Below are 23376 nucleotides of genomic sequence, written 5' to 3'. Positions count from 1 at the left end.
ACGTATGCTCAGTAGTGAGCCGGTGATGGGGTGATTATAGTAACGATGATGAATTATAGTAATTATTTGTTCTTATACTTATAGTACCTACCTACTAAACACAGTAATTAAAAATAACATTAAATATTATGACTCGTAAAATATCAAAACTTAATTTGGATTTCCTAAAAAATCCAAGTAAGCTTACAACAACACACGTAATTAGGGTCAAAACATACTGACGCAGATTCGAAGCTATGCTTATTGTAATATTTTACAGACATTCACGTCAATTTGCCTTGACCTTTGCTGTTGTTACATAACATACAATAACAGAACTTAAGCGATAGCCAAAACATCTATCAAGTAAGTTCCTATGAAAGTAATTGTGTGGTGTGAATTTTGTCTAAAACTGCAAAAAGGGAGATAATAACAAATGTATATCCTACTGCGGTAGAGGCAGAACCTGGTTCATCTTCATTCCTGTCTTCTAGACTGAAGGAGCTCTGAGCATCAGCAAAATACTCAGAATAAATTATATCCCAAAATGCTACAGTTTCTGGCTGAGGGTCCATTATGTTAAAATCTAAATTAGAATTTCCACTTTCAACTAATTCTTCATCATCTATTATCCTCAGATAATAACTTAGAGTAGAATTATAATACGGCAGCCATGTTTCTGTAGATGTTTCACTTGTTGGCTGTCTGTAAAAATAAAAATGCGTTAGAATTTATTAGTATGTGTACATTTACATTGTAATGTACAAAATCAAAACAAATGCATTGACAATACCAACCCAGTTTTTGCAAAGTTTGTCCATCTTTCAATTAGAATGTCTCCAATAGTTAGATCTAAATCAGTTAAGTTATCTTCGTTGGTGAACATATACACCAATTCTTCTGTATGACCCGCTCTTTCTACTTGTATTGGCCTACTAAGTACTTCTTCACTACGTTTTCCTCTATAAGAAAATTGATATAAATACACGGGTGAGTTTGATGTCTCTGCTCGCATACGAGCTTCTCTTATAGCAGATACTAATATCATGGTATCACCATTATACTTTAGAAAATTATTTACTTGAGTTTCATCAATTGTACCATTTCCGAAATAAAAAGATTTAATTTCTTCCGAAGTTTTTTGTTTTTCTTCAGACGATGAAAAATCTAAGTCAGATTGTAAGAACTCTATAAAATTATTCTGCATTCTTTCTAGCCAATCATCATTTACACCCTCGTTGGCTCGAATCGTACCTTCATAATCTACGAATCCTGTCATGAAAGGAATTTTGATTTGTTCTCCTGCTTTGATTATTTCATACGGTGTCTTTAACATGAAAGCTTCTTCATTTTCTATTTCTTTTTCTATACATGGAGCAAATGCAAGTGAATTGTCTGTAAGTTCAAGTTCGCTTATAGCAGCCATCAATGCTGCTGTACTTGATCGTGTTAAAATTTCTGACAGTGTATCTATACTGGTCACTGTATGGCCAAGAGCTTCTGCAACTTGTATGGCATATCGCAAATTATCACGCGTTACAGCCCAAGGAGACAGTGCGGTTCCACTTTGGCTTATTACTTTGTGCACTAAACCTTCTGCCATTGGGGAGAGTGAAATAAAATCAGTCAGTCAATCGACTGCAGCAGCACCACTACCATGTCCTACTAGTATAATGTTATTGGGATCTCCACCAAATACAGAAACTTCTTTTTGAATCAATTTTAATCCAGCAATTATGTCCTTAAGTCCAGCATTACCGGGAGCGCTTTTAGTACCTAAACATAGAAATCCTAGAATCGATTCTCTGTAATTTAGGCGTGCAACTACAACATCCTTCTGTATAAATCTTAAAGATTGGTCCAGATCAGTTCTTGCATCGAATTCTGTGCCTTTTATCCATACCATAACAGGCAAACGCCTCGTCCTATCCAGTGTTGGTGTAATAATGTCAAAAACAAGACAGTCTTCGGTTCCTTCATAGCCTGTACCCACAGCTTTAATGCACTTAACGTTTTTTCTATTTGATAAGAAATCATTACGAAATGTTGGTGGAGGTGAGGGGGCCTATAAATATATGTGCATAATCAATATTAAATAAATAAAGTACCTACCTTATACTGTTTTATTTAGCTAACAACATACAAACGATACTATAAACTAGTGTTTGGTCTAATATCGGATAATCGGATAATTTCCATGTTACCTTAAAAGATTGCAATTTTTAATCAGTACCCTTATATAAATGCGAAAGTGTGTTTGTTTGTTGGTTTATTGGTTTGTTGGTTTGTCCTTCAATCACGTCGCAACGGTGCAACGGATTGACGTGATTTTTTGCATGGGTATAGATAAAGACCCGGAGAGTGACATAGGCTACTTTTTATCCCGGAAACTCAAAGAGTTCCCACGGGATTTTTAAAAACCTAATTCCACGCGGACGAAGTCGCGGGCATCAGCTAGTTAATAATAAAAATTACAATACACACTGCTTATACATGGCTTATACCATTATACTCATTTATATCATTTGCCGTGGTCATGCAATGGTAAAAACAGTAAATAATCGGCCAAGTGTGAGTCAGACTCGCGCATCAAGTGTTCCGTACTACAGTCGTATTTTTTTGACATTCTGCACGATAAATCAAAAAGTATTATGCATAAAAATAAATAAAATCTGTTTCAGAATGTACCTACAAGTAAAGCTTGTTCATATTATGATGTACCCCACTTGGTATAGTAATCTTACTTTAAAAGATGAAAATACCAATATTTGTTCATGAACACATTTTAATTTTTTTTTTTTGTGATGTAACTATAAATTCACGGTTTTCGGATTTTTTCCTTTACTCAAGCTATAAGACCTACCAACCTACATGATTCTAGGTATACGGGAAGTACTCTATAGGTTTTCTTGACAGACACGACAGACAGACAGACAGACAGACAGACAGACAGACAGACAGACAGACAGACAGACAGACAGCCAGACAGACAAACAGACAGACAGATAGACAGACAGACGGACAGACGGGCAGACGGACAGACGGACAGACAGACGGACAGACAACGAAGTGATCCTATAAGGGTTCCTTTTTTCCTTTTGAGGTACGGAACCCTAAAAATGGATGAATAGATACAAGCTATCATTAATGGAAGCTAGTTATTGAAGTCGTGTACAATATCTACCTGAAATCTATTGGCACCTGATGTAGAATCAGCGTATGGAATACCATAAAATTCATAGTAGCCATCCTCAGTAGTAGATCCTACAACGGTCCCTTGTGATATTTTGACTTTAGGTTCCAAAATATCCTCCTTTTGACACATCACACCACAAGTTAGGACAAGAAATCCCCCTAAGAGCACTTTGAACGCCATGATTCTTGGACAATAACTAAATGATTAGGACATAGGTACAACGTTCTCCAATGCAGTGGGTATCTTATCGATCAAGTATTGAAAACCTGACATATAGATTGTTCTCAGAAAGATCATCTTATCTTAATAGTAGGTACTTACTTGGATTCAGATCAGTTTTTTTGCCTCTTGATAAACGGAAAAATATTTTTAGGGTACCGTTGTCAGTATCTACTGTTGTATCCTTACTGCTGTTAGCGCATTATAGATCGACGTCCAGCCCGCTGGACTGATGACGGCGATGGCCTGAAGAAGGTGACGGAAAGCGGATGGATGAAGGCAAAGGATTTAAAAAGGATTGGATTGCACCGTAGTCTCATAATCATACTAATATCACAGAGTTATGTTATTACTTTTTACCTACCAGAGGAATGACTGACTAACTGACTGACTGATCTGTCAACGCACAGCTCAAAGTACTGGACGGATCGGGCTGAAATTTGGCATGCAGATAGCTATTATGACGGAGACATCCACTAGAAAGGAATTTTTGAAAATTCTACCCCTAAGAGGGTAAAATATGACCATGAAGTTAGAAATATGGGGAAGAAGAAGTAGTTCACGTGGACGAAGTCGCGGGAGTAAGCTAGTTATTATAATAGCTTACAAAAGTATTTCCCTAGAAACAAAAACAGTTTAGACCAAAAACGCAATTTATAAGATTTAAGGAAAACATCTTGAATGAATAAAATCATAACGCCTTGAATTCCAGACCTTGCTTTTTTTAAGTCGGTTAAGAAAGATAACCTACGAAATGCAATAAATAGGTATATCTACCGAAGAGAAAAATGTTCTAGATAATATTATCGCTAAATCCTAATCTAAAGCCTTACAATTTATTATAGTCGTATCTTCCACGCATGTTGATAGTCAGATAAAAATATTTTGCAATCTGCGAATGCAAAAAAATAATAAATTTTTTTTTTAAACTTTTTTGTAAGTTTTTTTTTATTGATATTATTCTAATTGCTATATAAATCATACCCGCGTGGAATGGTGCCAAGAATACTGGCTGCATTTCCGCGCTGGAGAGCCAGGCTGATCCGTTGCGCAAAAAAATGAGCCAGCCCTTCTGTCACCAGATGAATTTTTTTTGCGCTAAAACTCCATGGCCCCAGGGTCTCCACGGCAAACGGAACAAAAATGTTACTTACTCTCGATAAGAGAGGCATACTTGCGCCACTTGCCATTTTTAATCATTTCTGCTGCGGCTCCCGGTCTTGATGCTGTCTCCATGATATGACACGAGGCCAATGTGTCAACGCACGTTGCGTTCACTAATAAGTTATAACTTGACTAAATGGCTTAAAACTTGCTATAAGACCTACTTACCTGCCAAATTTCATTTTTCATTTCAACGGGAAGTACCCTTTTTAATAAAATAGGTTTTCTTGACAGACACGACAAATAGACGGACAGACGGACAGACGAACAGGCGGACAGACAGACAGACATACAGACAGACAGACAACGAAGTGATCCTATAAAGGTTTTCTTTTTTCATTTTGAGGTACGGAACCCTAAAAACTGCAAAACTCAAACTTACAATAATTGTGTGATAAACTAACTCCGTTCCGAAAAAGCTAATAAGATTTGAAACTTTGAAAAAATGAGGTCACTGAACTCCGACACACATTTTCAAGAAAAAACTTTGTCCCTCAACCACCTTGTCGCTTAATGCCATAAAGATGACCGAAATAAGATAACCGAAATTGAAACCTATGCTTCTGGGAATAAAGACACAATTTTTTGTTGTGGTCCAATTTTTTCAGCGGTTCCCTTAGAGGGGGTGAGGTTACGTGCGCCGAGGGAGCGGGTGACAATGTGCGGGACATATGGCCCCGATGGGTCTTCATGAGAATTTCTGATTCATTGGCTGTTGTCATTTGTTTTTTGTGAAGTTTTGTTATCATTAACTTTATTGCGCTTTTTGAATCGTTAACATTGAAGGGTAAATTATTTTTAAGAAAGTAGGTACCTATATATCCGAGTAACGAAGTAGGCAGCTAAGTGCTACGACGTAGAAAAAATTTAATGTAAGGGTATTCGCTAGGATAGCCAAATTTCACATGCAAGATACACACATTTGCGATTTAGATTGTGCCATTGCCTGCCAGTGATTTTTGTTTTTTATGTTAAAGGAGATAAAAGTGTGTATGAAAGTCCATCACTTTTTAAGTTACATCTTTGAAAATTGGTATTTTAGCAGAAAACTTAGATAAAAAATTTAAGGCAGAAAATGCTACGTATTTCACAGTTTTTGGACGAAATTTTGTGTGAGATTTTTTATTATTATCTATGAAATGCTTATCTATGAAACTTGGCATTTTGGAGAGTTACGGAGGCTACTTTTAGTTCCCACAGGATTTTTGAAAAACCTAAATCGACGCAAACGAATAAGCAGGCACCAGTTGGGTGATTAGTTCTTAATATATAAATATTATGATAGGAATGGGTGTTTTAATCTGACCCGTAAATCAAACTAAGACTTCCTGACCGGACAGGACAGTCGTAGTTTTTTTTGGAGACCTTTTTTTGGAGACTACCTACGACTAGTCCTCATTATATCCCGTAAGAGCAAATCATTGAACATTGTGGAATTCTCAGATATTCACAAAATATTGCTATTAAAATACAGTATACCTACATGAAAAGAAAGCATAGATATTATCTAAGCGGTGTTATCTCCCGGATTGTATGGGATGCGATGTTTCTAAACATGTGGTATCGCCACGTGGGTCTAAGGCAAAAAACAACTTAGTCATTTCAACTCAAATCCAGCATTTTGTTCATGCAAATTTGACTTTAAACTAGAGGTTTATGGTTTAAGTTTGGTTGGAACGTATATGAAGTTTGTGGTGTTTGGGATTTGCAATTTCACCTTGTGGGAGACTGTAGTGTGACAGGCGAAAGGTTACCATTATGCGTAACACATTGGGGATTTTACAAAATGTATAATTTGCTACAAAAAATATTATTTCTGTTGTATTGTTGACATCAGTGAAACGGGATCGGCTTTGGTAAAAGAAATATAATTGAATTATGTTTTCATTCCTTATACTATCAAGGCATAATAAAAGAAAATTACCAAGGATGAAAATAATGCCCGGAGCTTTAGTTCTTAGGTTGAATCAAGCGATCTTAAACATTAAGGACTGGTCTACCAGAGTCCTAATCTAAGAAAGCAAAGATTAAAAGGCATCATTATGTTGCACGAGAGCTTATTTGAATAAATCAAATATTTCTGTACCAGCCGATTGATGATTTATGTTTTAAAAATCCCATGGATACTCTTTGATTTTCCGGAATAAAAAGTAACTCATATGTTACTCTCAGGTCTTTAACTTGGTATATGTACTTACTCCATGTAAAGAATCACACGGATCCGTTGCTCCGTTGTAACCTGATTGAAGGACAAACCAAACTAAAAAGAAAATTCTGTAATAGAGAAGATAACTAGGTAATGATATTAAGAAGAATAAATATCTTATGCAATTTGGGTACAAAAAAGAAATATGAAAAAAGAATTTTCAAATCGTTGCATGGTCGCTTTTGCTCTGTATTGTGTAGAGGTTAGCTCAAAATAAATTTAAAAAAAATCTTTTAGAAAACTCAAAGTCGAAACTGGGTTCTAGAGGGTCTATAATCATCAGCATCATCAACAACAACCGATAGACATCCACTGATGGACATAGTTCTCTTGTAGAGACTTCCACACGTCACGGTCTTGCGCTGCCTGAATCCAGCGACTCGCCTGATGTCGTCCGTCCACCTAGCAAGGGGTCTTCCAACGCTGCGCTTTCCGGTGCGAGGTCGCCATTCCAGCACCTTGGGGCCCCAACGTCTATCGGTTTTTCGAACTATGTGCCCTACAATAGTTGGTACAGTATATTACGTCTGCGGTATACACTTCGTCCACTTCAGCATATTTTATTGTTCATACACCACTCGACATCAGCGCGAGCGATTTCCAGTCGCAGTTTAGCAATCACTGAGTCGGCAAATGCTGAATGTGAAGACCGATGACCTCCCTGGCGCAGTGCTGAGTGCAGCTGTGGTCTCATTATTTATTTATTTATTTAAAACAAACAGTATTCTTGGCACCATTCCACGCGGTCATCTACACTAATATTATAAAGAGGAAAACTTTGTTTGTTTGTTTGTTTGTTTGTACTGAATAGGCTCAAAAACTACTGGACCGATTTTAAAAATTCTTTCACCATTCGAAAGCTACATTATCCACGAGTAACATAGGCTATATTTTATTTTGGAAAAAAATAGGGTTCCGTAAGATATTTGGCTTTTTCGGACACAAGGTGTAAAAAATCAACCAGAAAAGTTACTTATTTTGCGTACGCTGCCTAAACTATAAAAGATAGAACCATAAAATGTTCTAATTAATTGTAGATCTTATAAATATCTACAAAAAAGTCCGCGACACACTATACCCATCTATGTCGAGTGAGGCACAGCAACCATTTTTTTATTTAAAAATCTTGAAATTTTTTTGGACTACATTTAAACGCGTTTATTTTACTCATGTTATTAATCCTTATCAAAATAAGTGATTTCATCACTAAGAACAGTTTATGGAGATAATATTTGGTCTTTGAATGATTAAAATTGGACGTTTGGTTTTGAAGTTATGGCGAAATTAAAATATTACGATTTCTGCTGCACGGCCCGTTGTCTACACTAATATTATAAAGAGGAAAACTTTGTTTGTTTGTTTGTTTGTTTGTACTGAATAGGCTCAAAAACTACTGGACCGATTTTATATTATATAAAGAGGTAATGTCGTTAAGTTTGTTTGTAGGGGGTAATCTTTAGAACTACTGAACCGATTTTAAAAATTCTTTCACCAGTAGAAAGCTACATTATTCCTGAGTGACATAGGCTATACGGGATCTTTAAAAACCTAAATCTACGCGGGCGAAGCCGCGGGGATCAGCTAGTGATTTATATAGTAATTAGATAAGGCTAGCTTTAAGTTTTATTGTAATATTAAAAAAATAGATAAAGAAAAAAAAATAAGTTTATAGGTACAAACAAACATAAATTTTTTAAATATTACATTACAGATATCATTCCGATGCAGCAAAAACCTAGTCGGGTTTATCCGTGCACCAGCGTCCCTTGTGCTCGCTCAAGAAATTATAATATATAATCAAACAAAAAAAATAAAAACCGACTTCGTTACACAAACACTAAAAATTGAAAAATAATTTAATTTATTACCGATTATATTATGTATACAAGAGTTAATATAGTTCCATAATAATACTTCTTGGTGCCGGTGCCAATTAGCTTTAGCTGCGCGAATCGTCTAGACTTCATATTTTTATGGGACTCCACAATGGCACCTCATTGGCACCGACCCCAAAAAATATTATTATGGAACTATATTAACTCTTGTATACATAATATAATCGGTAATAAATTAAATTATTTTTCAATTTTTAGTGTTTGTGTAACGAAGTCGGTTTTTATTTTTTTTGTAAAAAAATTTTATTTCACAATTTTTAGTGGCCCCATGGAATTATGCTATGACTGGTTAAAAATCTACCGTTTACTAAGCTATTACACTGATCGCGAGCAATTTACTCTTATCCGTTGAGGAGTTCCAGTATCTATCTTCGAAGATGTTCATCAGATCTTCACCAAATTGAAATGGGACCAACTTTGAAGTATACCCTTTCAAACAAAAAAAGAATTTTCAAAATCGGTCCAGGCGTTTTCGAGTAATCGGGGAACATACATAAAAAAAAAAAAAAAAAAAAAAAAAAAAAAAAAAAAAAAAAAAAAAGATTCCGACGAATTGAGAACCTCCTCCTTTTTTTGAAGTCGGTTAAAAAGGGAGATTCCAGGTAGGGGCACCTAATTGGGAATTCATTATTTTTATATATTCTCTGGTCTGGTACAGTGGGAGGCTATGGCCGTGATTATTTACCACCCTACTAGCAAAGCCATGCTACCAAGCGATTTCGCGTTCCGGTACGATGCCGTGTAGAAACCGATAAGGGGTATCTATGTGGTATGAGTTTAATAAAACTGGCATACCCTCGCAAGTTAGTTCGCTCCCATCTTAGACAGCATCATCACTTAACACCAGGTAAAATTGCAGTCAAGGGCCAACTTGTAATGGACTAAAAAAAAGAGTCTGTACTACAGATAAAGATAGGTAAAATTGATGTCTCGGCGGATTAAATGTCGAGAGCGCCCTAAACAAGCACCTCATAGGCGCCCCTCTAACAGCCATATTAAAAAATATTACTAATTTCAAAAGAACGAGGCATCGTCTCATTGCATAGCTGGTTGTTGGTGATTATATTATTTATGTGAACGCAACGCATTTTGCTATATTAAAGAAGAGGCAGTTTCAGTCACTCCAAGATAATATTACTTAGTAGGGATAATTTTAGGTAAATCTCTACATGATCGCGCGCCCCTTCGTAATCTCGCGCCCCTAGGCACGTGCCTAGTTTGCCTTAGGGATAGGTAATCCGCCTCTGACTGTTGCTAAACTGCGATTTCAGTGCATTAAACCCCGGTAATTCCTCTCCTTGCCTGCGCACGCGCCGAGGGGAGTTCAAAAATAGATTACACACGGATTCCTGCGTTCGGATTACGGACTTCACTGTTAGACGGACGTGTTTTCTTGAGAGATTTATACGTTTTGAAATTATTACAATGAAAGAGAAACGGTGCAACGTTGTTTGTTTGAAAGCCAACGCTGCCCTGGAAAACGAAGGGGTTCTGTGGTCTTGTCTATCTTTACGCATTGCGAAGACGGTTGCTAGCTATGGCGTGACCATGTGAGTTGCCTTGTAGACGAGAATTAAAGGATCAATTCAAAGAAAATCGGACCAACCCATATAGATATTAGATACCATCATCATCATGAAAACATTGCTTAAGTACCACCAGACAAGATTTTCGTCAAGCGTCTACCCGTGATATTAATTTCCATCGATAAGTTTATTTCGGACAAAGGCTGTGCTAACCTCTTAAAGCCTTCTCATTCTGAAAAGAGATCTCTATGCTCAGTCCTTCAGAGGAACCTAAAGCATAACAATCAAGGATAACAATCAAGGGATTACCTAATAGGGTAAAGACAGTTGAAACGAGGTATGAAAAACGACTGTTCCCTAAACAGGGCTCAAGATGCCCTATGCTGATGTGATAACGGTAACTAACGACAAAAAGAAAATATCAATCTTGGGCTACAAGTGAAAAAAAATTGGTATCTCATTAGATAACATAGATTTACTTACCTACAGGTTTTTTGGGGCAATATTATTTTACTTTCAAATGAATATCATAGATAAAGGTAGGTAATAACGATGAGAAAACTGTGCGATAATAATTATTTTTGATTTTAATTAAAAACTTGAATATTCAGAACTAAATACATATTTTCATCGTGAATAATACTGTAATTGCCGATTATTTCTGCAATTTTACGCCTTTGTCCTGGATGTTCGCACGTGCTTAGTTCACATAATTTAAACGGAAACACGTAGGTAGGTATTTAACCAATTATCCATGAGATATAATATATCTACCCTTCCTTTCTTGAGCAATAATTTTATTTTGTACTTAATTGTTATTGAAAGTTATCGAGGGAAAACATTTCGCGCGGCTTTCTATACCTAATTAGGTATTATCCGTCCCAAAAGCGGAAGGATTTCGTGAAAGAGTCTTCTCTTTAAATATGCATGTGGAAGGAAAAAAGGGGAGAGGACGATCAAAGAAAAAGTGGATGGATTGCGTGAAAGAATTGTGAGTGGAAGAAGATGTGTTGTGCCGAGTGTCGACGTCCCACGTATAGATAAGAAGCATGGGATAAGGTCATGAAGAAGAAGATATTAGGTAGGTGCCTACCTATAACTCGCATTTTCTTGTACAATACGTTTGTTTTACCTACGGCCATTTCTAGAATATACCTACTCACAAAATTCGAAAGTAAAATGTACTTGCCAAACATTAAAGTCCTTTTCCAATCACGTATTTTACAGCATCTTGGAGAAGTTAGTAAGTCCTAAAAGTAAAGTTGAAAAGTAAGCGTTTACCACCACCAACCACCAAGGTTTATTTTTGCATGGAGTTTCGAAATCCGTGGGAGTTTAATGGCAGAGCTGAGGCTTGGGGACAGCTGTCGGTCCCTCGGGCTCCAAGGGGTTTGTTTACAGCTCTCTAATGAAGCTCTGAGCAATGGAACTTTTTCAATTTCATTATTATCGATATCATCGTAGTTACAAAAAAGTACGAATCATGCCTACCTATTGTTATCATATTCTGTTGCTGGACGAACTGTGACAATTTTTTGTAGTAAACACCTCATAGTTTTAATATCTTAATTCAAAACTGCAATGATACTTAATTTAAATGCATTAGTCCGCTCTAGGAAGATACATCATTCATTTTCTCGATGACACCATCAATTTGCTTTCAGCCCTGATTTATTATTGTGTTTAGCTATGGCATAGGTATATTCACCTTATCTGGCAGCTGCCCAATAAACTACGTAAAGTAACGTCTAATAAGTTTGCGAAACGAATAGCAGTGTTGCAATAATTACGATCTAATGACCTATAATTTATGGATAACGACATTCATTCCACATATTTAATTTCATAATGATACTGTATCAGTGTTTTCCGCCCGCAAAGCATACGCCCAAGCTGAAGAAAGCTCTGTAGGGCGGGCGAGTTCTTCTATGCTAGCGCTCCAAGCGGTCGCTTCGCGCAACTTTCGTCTCGCGGCCATTGGCCGCTTTGCCTGACGTCACGTCGTTTCCGACCAATGGGGGGAGCGCGCTGTTGCCCGGCCGCAGTCCTAGTCGCCGCGCCTTCGTACGAGTCGTGTGTCGCTGTCGATCCCCCTCCCCGCACCCCGCCGCCGTTTCGCCCGCATTCTAGTCGTGGGTGTCGCGCTGTGCAGTCCTCGCGTGTGCCGCCGAACTTAGTGCGCCGTTTGTGAGTGCTTTAGTTCCTGCTCGAGTGTCAGTGTGACGGAGAAACTTGAGATTCGCCGCGGAGGATGTTAGCAGCGCACGGTGAGTGATGGAGAACGAGTTGTGGGCTGCTTATCTTACACGGCGCCACGTGAACGCTCTATTTATAAAATGTAAACACGCCGCTAATTCGATTTGAGACGGTAGTCGGTATTGCGGTGGTGGTGATCAGGAGCGCGAGCACGCATTAAGAGCTCCGCTGGGTAATGGAGATTGCGGAGGTACAGATTGGCGAGTTCCTGTTAAGACTGTCGTGCTAGTCATAGTGTCGCGTAATTGTTGCCAAATGAGAGGAGTGGAAGGAGAATGCGTAGGTAATTATTGCGGGCGCGTATCTTACGACGTCGGCTGGCTGGCGACAGCTTGATAACGTGACCTTGAAGCAGCCGCGAATGCCGGCCGGCGCTGAGGGCGCACCGCGCGAGCTCACGGAAAATATTCAGACAAACAACGATAATGGCGCTCTCATGCATAATGATAACGATGTGCGCGATATACAATTACATGGTGTGTTTGAAAAACAAACAAAATGTTGAACAGTTGTATCCAACAAAGATTTTTTCAATTTCTTTATAGGACTTTATTACAAGCACAATAAATTAAAATCATTTCCGCTTTCCATAACTATCCGTTCCACGATTTGAGGCCTGAGGAGTTGACTTTGGCATTCTGAAGACGATTGCATCAAATTAATTACAAACGACTGCATCAAATTAAATGACTAATAGCATTCAATGAGTAATTTAAATGTAGTTACTCGTCACTGTTTCACACAATTTTGTACCCAGTGTACTGAGGAAATTATCATATTTATTCCACAGCTTTACCAGCATTAACCAGGAAAATGCTTTAATTCAAAGAATATTATTGGGCTAAATTATTTTGCGAAAAATATACCTACGCCGAGTTCTGCCTGTTCACAATTTTATAGGCTGCAGATTAATTGTAATATGTCAGTCAAGTCTGTCCGGTTGGGTTACCTCGATTCGGTCAGGTTCGAGGCGTTCGGCCCTTCTCCGTACATGTACTTAACTCTTTACTTTTTAATCAATTACCTACAATTGTTTAATACTCTTGTTCTTTAATATGATAGTTACTTATATTTATCTTCAAAATTAGGAAACTCAGGAAATCTAATATTAATTAATGCACAAATATATTATAGTAAAAAAGGATGATTAGCATATTCATCGTGACCTTCAAGACTCGTTCCAACACAAAATCTGAAAGCAAAAACAAAACTGTACAAAAATTAAGAAGATTTGGGATTCTCATTCGCACTTACTCACACACGTTTGTTTAAAAAAGCGGTTGGCATATGAGTGGCTGACGTTCTTCTCCTTCAGATATATATTTGCTAACGTGGGTGTAAGCGGGACGGAGTTAATTCGCATTGAACGAACGAACCGGCCATGCGAGATGCTCGGTCGTATCATAAATATTAATCAGGCGCTGGTGTCAACAGCCACCGCGTAACGTGATACCACTGCGATCCGCTGCTTGCCTGGTACTCGTTGTGTAGGAGCCAGACTAGACTGTACTACTACTACTAACTAACATGACTATATCAATCATCACACCACTGCACTTAAAAAACCTTATTCTATTTACCCAGGACTATAGAACGTCGCAATATAAATCGTTCTTATTATCTTGAGGACATTTTATGTCATAGTGTTTACTGCTCGAGAAATAGATAAAAATTTCTCAACAAATATTGGCTTTCCCTACCACATTCTGTTGTACATACAAATTAAGTAGGTACCTACATATATTTATTATGAAGTTTAGATAATAAGTTATCGTATGCACATCCGTTTGCGCTTACGCATTCAGCCATGACCTGCCCTACAACTCTCTGTGATTGGAGAATGCGCTGTATGGCAAATTCCTTTAGTAATTTTAAACGAATTCATAAAGCAATTAGATGTCAGCGATTATTCTAAAGTGCATAATAAATGCGAACAACCATTTACGTACGGAGAGGTACAGAGTCTTCAGCAATTGATGGTACTTGTGCTAGCGTTTATTGTAGGGAAGTATTCGCTTCAATTAGGTTTATATGTAGAATCCGGTACCAACCAGTGACACAAATGGTTTGGTAACTCACAATTTAAAAAATATTACCTTAGATTAACAATTCAATAACAGTGACAACCTAAACATAAAATACATTCTTAATTACAATAATTGAATGAATGAAATATACTTTTATTGTATACCGGGAAAACATAAAAAAAAGATTCCGACGAATTGAGAACCTCCTCCTTTTTTTGAAGTCGGTTAAAAAGCAAAACAAACTTATAGGCAGGTACAATTTGGCGGCCCTATCGATTGACCTAGTGATCTCTAATCTAATGATTATTATGAACTATAATATTATGATATTCATCAATCATAATAATAAATTAGTGGCATTTGTCTATATGCGATGCCAATATCAACAACGGAAGCGGCCTGCCTTCGTTTATTCGCTCTCTCGACCTTTGTACAGAATGCTTAGCATATTCTATTGGATTTTTAAAACTTGTATATCTAGATGTGCAAAATGCTGCGACAAAAATCTGCCTCATTTAAATTTTAAACTAATGCTTACTTCATTATGTTTAAAATTTAATGTCGATTAACAAATATTAGAAGATACTCACTTAATACAAGCTTTATATAGATTCGTATTTCGTATACATATACATAAGTATTTAAGTAATACATATGTTCATCTGATAACAATATGTGAAATATCAATATTTATGTGGGACGGATAATAACCTTGTCACGCCTGGTTGGTCATACATAATTTAAACTTGTAACAAACAAGAGTTTAGGCGGTATCTTAGTGATATAAGTGATTAAACCAGTTTCCATACTCGTGCAAGGGTTAAAGATAATAAAGGTTTAATTGCGCGGGTTCTTGCAGAATAATGTGACTTAAGAATTTATACAAAATAATAAATAAAACTCGCAGAGAAAACAGGTCTTACGGAGATCGTAAGAAGTTTGATATGCGTAAAGTTCCAAGGAGCTAGACGGTCTTTATAAGGAAAAATTGTGGAGCGAAAGTATTTAACAGCCAGATCGGCCAAACCATGCCATAAATTATAATTGGTGCAGAATATTCAGGGGAATGGATTAGCGTTTAGTAATTTCATGAACGCAAAAAGAAAGGAAAGAATTTTATATTACATACATGCTAGCGAAACATGTTGTGCAAAGACAAGATCAAGAGTTGCGGGTTACTTTTTTCCCGTCGCTGCGTGTGAGCCACATCTGTGGAGTTTTTGCTCCTGTGTGTGTGTACAGACACTTTTTTGCGTCAATGCGAGCCATCGGCTCCGTAGGCACCACGATGTGCGTGTTCAACTGTTTTTCTTTTTTTGCCTTCAACATTATTGTTCGAATTATTGCCAATGCTTCTGATTGTGTAAATAGTTTTATTTAATACAAAAACCTTATAATATACCAAGTTAAGTTAATTTGCATTCATGACTGCTAAACAATCTCATTTAAAAATTTTATTATTAGAGTTTTATGCAAATTAAGTTAAAGTGTTGCTATCGTAAAAAAACTGCTGAAAAAAGTGTATGGGAAACAGGTTGTTTTAAATTTAAATGTATAATAAACATGACAGACCCACTTTGGGTGTAATGATTAAAGTTCAATATTACGATCGAGTTATAGAACAAGAATAAAGCGATAATTTGCGACTATACACAAAAAAACGCAGGAAAAAGCGTGTTAGTATTCATTACAAATAAGGAAGCGTCGAAATTGGGTGCTATTGTATTCGCGACCTTAGCAGTAGCAGTGAAAGGCGTTCATTTGTTTGATAACTGATAAGACTTGTAACGTATATCATTTAAGGCACTTGTAATAGGAGTCACGAGTTATTGCGTAACATCGGGAGGCTCGAACAGTCTCACAGCGTTCACGTGGAATACATAAACATTTTTGCATACTATGTTTCTCTACCTTTTGATTTTGTTTTCCGGTTGTTAGCGCTGTCTAGATTCATTACTAATTTGTCTGCGTACAATAAATGAATATTTCAACAAGTCATATTATATTGTAACATGAAAACAAATGCAGAAATTATGAAACTAATTATATACACGCACACTCCTTTAATGTTCCTTATATCATTGCAAAATGTTATTATAGACATTCACAAAATTTATACATACTTACTTACCCACTTAAAAAGAATTAAAAAAAAATATTGGTTACAATAAATTCCACTTTAAAGTTTTAACTACTTTAAAGTTAACGATTTAAATACTTAATATGCAGATTTTTAGTGTTTAATATAAAAAAAATCCCTATTAGAATCTTATAAGTTTTTGTAAGTATCAATCACCAGAAAATAATCTGAATTAATTAAGTATAATAATGAAATAACCATCACAATGAAAGCAATTTTATCTGTATACTTAATGAATTAAGAATTACTTTGCCTATTTCACCTTGTTTTTGCTGTTTATTAGTAATGTTAAGTGATTATAAATTACACTCTTGCGTTGATGGTTTTAGATTAGATAATGGTGTGGTGTGAAAATTATCTTATATTATATTATCTGATTTACTTATTTTATCATTAACGATAAGAATTACCTATTATCAAATAGGTACGCTTATTATACCTAATTTTTTTAATTTGGTTTGAAGGGAGGTTTTTTGATTATTAGGTATAGTCTGTACTTAAATGTTTAAAGCTTTTTTTTTACATTTTTTTGAATAAAATTACCAGTTTTGGCTCCAAAATTTCTAAATTGTTACGTAGTTTTGAATTTATATACATATTTTACTTTCACTATTTCGTTATTTTATTTGTTAAAGTACTTATATCTTTGTTTCCAAATGACTTTTCATTCTTGATCTTTAGATTCAGTTTTTGTTAAAACCAAATCAATCTTTATTTTCTAAAAAAGTTAATAGATTTAAAGTATAGACCATAAATATTTCATTCAACTTTCACTTAATCAAAATTTCTCCAAAGTGTGTTTTCGAAAAGGATTTTTGTGTCGTATCGTCACGTCAGTATTGTGATAGATAGATGCGTGAGCAAATTCAAAATATTCCGCACACACTGTCTTCACCCATTGTAATAGATACGGCGGGTGATGGATGAGCTCTTATCAACATTGATAACCTTCTGTCATTGTCTCCCCCTCCTTCCTCATTATCACTTCTTACTCCCCCGCGGAAAGAAATGCGGTTTCTTTTTTATTTACTTACCTACTGCAGTTATTATTGTTGTATTTATTTTTCGTTATTTGTGCTGAGTAATGACTCTTTTTCGTTTACTTGTTTTTGACGTTGCATCTAGGGCTTTTGGATTTTTTCAATACCGGTAGATATTAATACCGATTTTTTTAGGTTTAGCCTAATACCTAAGCTTTTCTACTTAATTACCAATGCCCACCTGAAATGGTGCCAAGAATACTGGCTGCATTCCCGCGCTGTTAAATTAAATTTAGTTTCCATGACGTGTTCTTTGTTTTATTTTTATTGAGATCTTTTAAAATTTAAGCTTGGTTATTTCGTTTTGTGACTAGATTATCTAAGTTACTCTAATTACTTTCGTAATTTATCCAGACCTAACTTTAATATGGGCTTATGGCCTGATGCATGAACGTAAATAAATAATGCTTCTCAGTTAATGTAACACAAATTTTTGTTTATACTTTTATTTTTGTTAGCCGTGTGAGTAAAGGCTGCGTTTATTATTCATTTATTCATTGAAACATCGAGGAAACAGTCAAAACGTTTGCTGCTTCTATACTATCAAATTTAAAACTTGCCACGTGTTGAAACTTTGATATCTCAGTAGGACCTATTACTTACTTCATTTGTAGACAAGTTAGTCTTATATCCAACAGACCTTAATAGCTCAACGGTTAAAGGTGCGGACTGAAATCCGAAAGGTCGCCGGTTCAAACTCCACCCGTTGCACTATTGTCGACACCTACTCCTAGCACAAGGCCATGGCTAATATTCTTTAAAAAAATTAGACCTTCAATGGATTTTGTGGGGAAATCTGTCATGGATGCCTACCACCGTTACCACGTGGAGGCACGGAAGTTATGTGACTCTTTCACACGAAATAGGGAGTCTATTTGCAAAATGTTTATGCTTTGCAAAATTAGTTAGGTACTTATCATACCTAGTATTTATTTTTTACGAAATTTCAACATTTGCCTCGTGGGCCCGTGCTCGTCACCATACAAACCGCGACAAACATGTCTGTTTCCTCGATTCATTAGTAAACTTGGCTTATCGCACGCTGTTACTAATGGGGACTGCATATCAAATATTGACTGTTTCACTGACGCATTACGTCATCCAGTAGCGAACCACTTACATTCTCGCTAACTATTACAAAGACGAAGAAGAATAAATGTTATCCAGTGGTGGTTTGGCCCTGCAAGGTAATTAAACTTCTGACCCATTACGTCATCCAGTTGCGAACCACTTACATTCTCGCTAACTATTACAAAGACGAAGAAGAATAAATGTTATCCAGTGGTGGTTTGGCCCTGCAAGGTAATTAAACTTCTGACCCATTACGCCATCCAGTAGCGAACCACTTACATTCGCATTTCGCGCTAACTGTTACAAAACTGAAGAGGAATTAATGTCACCCGCTGTGGTGGTTTGACCCTGCAAGGTCCATCACGTCATCTAACCCATTACGTCATCAAGTAGCGAACCACTTACATTCGCATTTCGCGCTAACTATTACAAAGCTGAAGAAGAATTAATGTTATCCAGTGGTGGTTTGACCCTGCAGGATAATTAAACATCTGACCCATTACGTCATCCAGTAGCGAAATTCGCATTTCGCGCTTACTATTACAAAGCTGAAAAAGAATTAATGTCATCCAGTGGTGGTTTGACCCTGCAAGGTAATTAAACTTCTGACGCATTACGTTATCCAGTACCTAGCGAACCACTTACATTCTCGCTAACTATTACAAAGGTGAAGAAGAAGTGAAATTGTTTTCTTTTTGCACAGTGCATGGCTTATGTACTAAGGACCAACCATGCGTCATTGGACCCAATTTCCCAACAGTAAAGACACCCGTGTCATACAAAAGCTCTCACTACTGGGGTATACTTTCATTATACAGAGATAAGTTCAAATAGGTTTTTTAAATTTACATATTTATTTTTAATCGTACCAAAACGGATTTATACATAGCTGCCATAATTAAATAAAGTAGGTGCGTTTCACCCTTAAAGCTTTCATTTATAATAAATGGCTCTCAACTCTCATCACTGTTGGGAAAAGTGTGCCCAGGATTCATACAAAAATGCCCATGGTCCTTTCTGACATACAATCACTATTCACGTGTTAAGTATTATATAAATAGTGTGAATTTTTTCTGCGTATTTAATATAAACTAGCTTAACGATTCTCTTTAGAATCTCAAAATTTATTAATCGGGATATACATTATACATACGCACCTTATAAAGAGAACCTATATTTTATGCAAAATCTCAAGTTTCTACAAAATCATCTGTATATTGATATGTCAGTTTCTTCTTTTATAACACTATCTCAGAAATTAGGAATGTCAGATTTTGCATGCATGTTTTGTCTATCTATTCCCCCTTCCAAGGAAGGATTTTTAGAAATTCAGTCGAGCAAAGCCGAACCACAGCCGAATCAAGATAGCTTGTATTAAATGTAGACTGTCACATCCGGTAGCGAGCAATTAATAGCGGCACTAACACTTCAGTTATGAAATAAAAAATTTAACAATGAAAAAAATTATTAATACCTACTTACAAAATAAAATAAAATTTTCTGTATTAAAAGTTGCCCCACAACAGAGGCGACGCATTTTAAACTGAGTCGTCGAGTTATCTGTCTGTTTCGCTCGCACTTACCTACGATCTGTAAGTGCGAGCGAAACAGAGAGATAACTCGACGACTCAGTTTAAAATGTGTCGACTATACCTATATAGCCTGAATAGCCCATTTTTTAGTATTTAAGTATTTCTACTTTTTGTTCAAGTCTCGTAGCGACGAAGAATTTAATTAAATTAATATTTTTATTTAAATGAAAACTACTGCATAACTTTGAATAAATAGCTAATTAAATTCATTGAGTATTGTAATATTATTCTACGTTGATGTAGCGGAAATTTTTGGACACATTATGTGATTAATTTTATTTAAAAAATGCCATATGAATATTTGAGTTTGAAATTATGAATTACACTAAGTAGGTACTTAATAAATATTTACATTATTAAATATTTATATATTAAGTAAGTACATTATTCTTACATTGTAACTATAGATAATCATACATTTAGTAAAAAATTATGTAAAACGATAGTTACATTATTTATAAATGTAAATCTAATTCTTATAAGGTAGGTAGGTAGAATCAATATAAATAGGTTAAGTAGTTTTTTTAGAAACTATAAGATTATTATAATTCTAATTTTTCTATTCTATATGAACAATATTAAGATACTATCACAATATTGACCGATTAAATTGTAGATAGGTAAGGAACCCTTTAATCACCTTAAAATATTACGAAAATACTTAAATGACAGCGAAACTTAACTATGACTAAGTTGTAACTAAATACTGTTAAAGTTACTTTTACTGTCAAATACTGTTAAAGTTACTTTACGGTTACGGTTAAACTTTATCGTCAACTAGCCTATGCTCGCGACTTCGTCCGCGTGGACTACACAAATTTCAAACCCCTATTTCACCCCCTTAGGGGTTGAATTTCCAAAAATCCTTTCTTAGCTGATGCCTACGTCATAATAGCTATCTGCATGCCAAATTTTAGCCCGATCCGTCCAGTGGTTTGAGCTGTGCGTTGATAGATCAGTCAGTCAGTCAGTCATTCAGTCACCTTTTCCTTTTATATATTTAGATAAAAGCAAAATTGGATATACAAGTCAGTTTGTCAACTTTGGACATTACTTACCTTCATCTAATCTTTATCATGGGGTAGGTATGAATACTGACTCATGCAACCGGCTTTGTTTTTATTGACAGTCTAAAGTTTAACGATATCTATCAGTAAGGTTTGTTTAACCTTAGCTATCATGCAACTAAACGTAAGTCAAAATTGAAAGTATGTTACAAACGTCTGAATGAAACGCCTCGGCGGCTTTCGGCGAAGCTCGTACGCCTCCGCCAAGGTCGAGGGGGAGCGAGTGGGCGACCCATTTCGACCCACTTCCAGGAGGATCGATGGGTGCCCCAAAAACCTCTGAAACTTGCCTCAAGCAACAATGCTCGTGCGGTTTCAATGTCAGACCCGCGCCCGCCCGAGCTGAAATGTTGATAATTGTTCGATTTCGTGACTTTCGATTGTTATGATTGAATAAATTGTTGTAATTCGTCACTAGTAACAACTTACAACAATGTGTAAATGTGACATGTTTGGGATATATGTATATTTATATTGTTTAGGCAGAAGTAATAAAAATTGAGGTAAAATGAATGTGTGGATAATTGATTTAGTTATAGACAGAATAAATTATAATAAGTAGTTACATATTGAAAGAAATTGCTTTGTTTATTGAGTAAGATCCATAATGGGACAACAGAAATATAATCTTCTAACTGATTTACCTACTATAGATTTTATAGGTAAGATAACTATTTACTCGCAAATTATAAATCTGTAGTCTGTACCTACATAATACTTATTAAGTATAAGTAATAAAAATATATCCGTAAAGCTACTTAGGTACATAAAAACTAAGTAGGTATTTAGTTAAGTACCTACTCATTATAATTTAACTGTCGTTACAATGACTTTTAAGTAGGTAAATAAGTCTAGCTTTAAGTTTAATTGTAATTTTTTTTAAATAAAAAAAAACTTAAAGTCAATTCAGTACAAAAAAAACAGAACATTATTGTAGGTAACTATCACCTTATTAGAAAAAAAACTGCAACGTAATCGATAGACTGAAAATTATTTTTTAAACTTAACTAGCATTTGTCGAGACACTATATCAGTACAGCGTTTGCTGGAAAGTAATGGAAGCTTTCACCATATTGTTATAATAGACTTATAAACTATAACAGCTGTAGAGCCACAATGCTTTGTAATGGTATTTTGATATTACGACCTATGCGCCTTCTCCCACGTAGAGGTGTGTTTAAATTAATTAGGTACGTCAGACAATTCAACTCCTTTTCTATCCATTTATAAGCTAATCGCATATTTAGCAGCATTCGCCGCATGAGCCGTACAGTATGACATCCATCCATCCTCATCGCATGACATCATATTCTGTATGTTGTTGAATATAACGTTAGCCGTAAAGTTAGAGGTTGTTTTGCGTCAAAGTAACAACACGCGAGAATGCAGCATGCTGCAAATGGAAACATTCATTTGAATGCCCTTAAACAGCATGCGGCATTATATTTTATGCCTAGACAACATCGTCGTGCTGTAGAATTAGAGTTTTACCGTAAGACAGACGGCTGATGGTTCTTGCTACATATTAAATTATTATACCCGCATGATACAATAATTTAGAATGTAACATGCCGTAATATCGCACTGTTTTTCTAGCATAAATGCAGCTTCACGTTAACCGTGCGTGGATGCCGTCCAAATTATATTATGATTAACGTTAATTCAAAACTACACTACAGCCAGTTGCGTTAACTCTGAATGCGTACGGTGAATGTTTTACCTGATGTGCGATCACCTTTATCAAAAATGTAAGCTATTCAAGTAAATTATACACTGTATTTAATAGTTAAACTCATTTAAAACTTTATTCAACCGACTGTTCGATATACCTAATGGGCATATTACTAGAATTAGATACTTTATTATGCATTCGAGGCACTTTTGTAAGGAAAATAATTAACTTTCTTGTCGATCTTTTATACAGGGTGTAACCAGAACGCTTGCAAAAACTTAGCGTTATTATTATACAACCAATACTAATTACCATTTGCCTCATTT

At 35.9% G+C, this 23376-nt stretch overlaps 1 protein-coding gene and 1 pseudogene across 13 annotated transcripts in view; one reads left to right on the top strand and one right to left on the bottom strand.

Moving 5' to 3' along the window:
• Positions 1–353: 353 nt before the first annotated feature.
• On the bottom strand, positions 354–3304 carry LOC117990287 (carboxylic ester hydrolase-like; annotated as a pseudogene).
• An 8937-nt stretch (positions 3305–12241) lies between these two features.
• Mef2 (myocyte enhancer factor 2) overlaps positions 12242–23376 on the top strand; it is a 98132-nt gene continuing 86997 nt past the window's right edge. For all 13 annotated transcript variants that reach the window (XM_034979995.2, XM_069507546.1, XM_069507508.1 and 10 more), the window contains exon 1: positions 12242–12452. The gene's annotated coding sequence lies outside the window, so the exon portion shown is untranslated. The remainder of the gene's footprint in view (positions 12453–23376) is intronic.

Source organism: Maniola hyperantus, chromosome 2 (genome assembly GCF_902806685.2).
Source record: "Maniola hyperantus chromosome 2, iAphHyp1.2, whole genome shotgun sequence".
In the NCBI taxonomy this organism is placed as follows: domain Eukaryota; kingdom Metazoa; phylum Arthropoda; class Insecta; order Lepidoptera; family Nymphalidae; genus Maniola; species Maniola hyperantus.
This window is presented reverse-complemented; position numbering and strand designations above follow the sequence as displayed.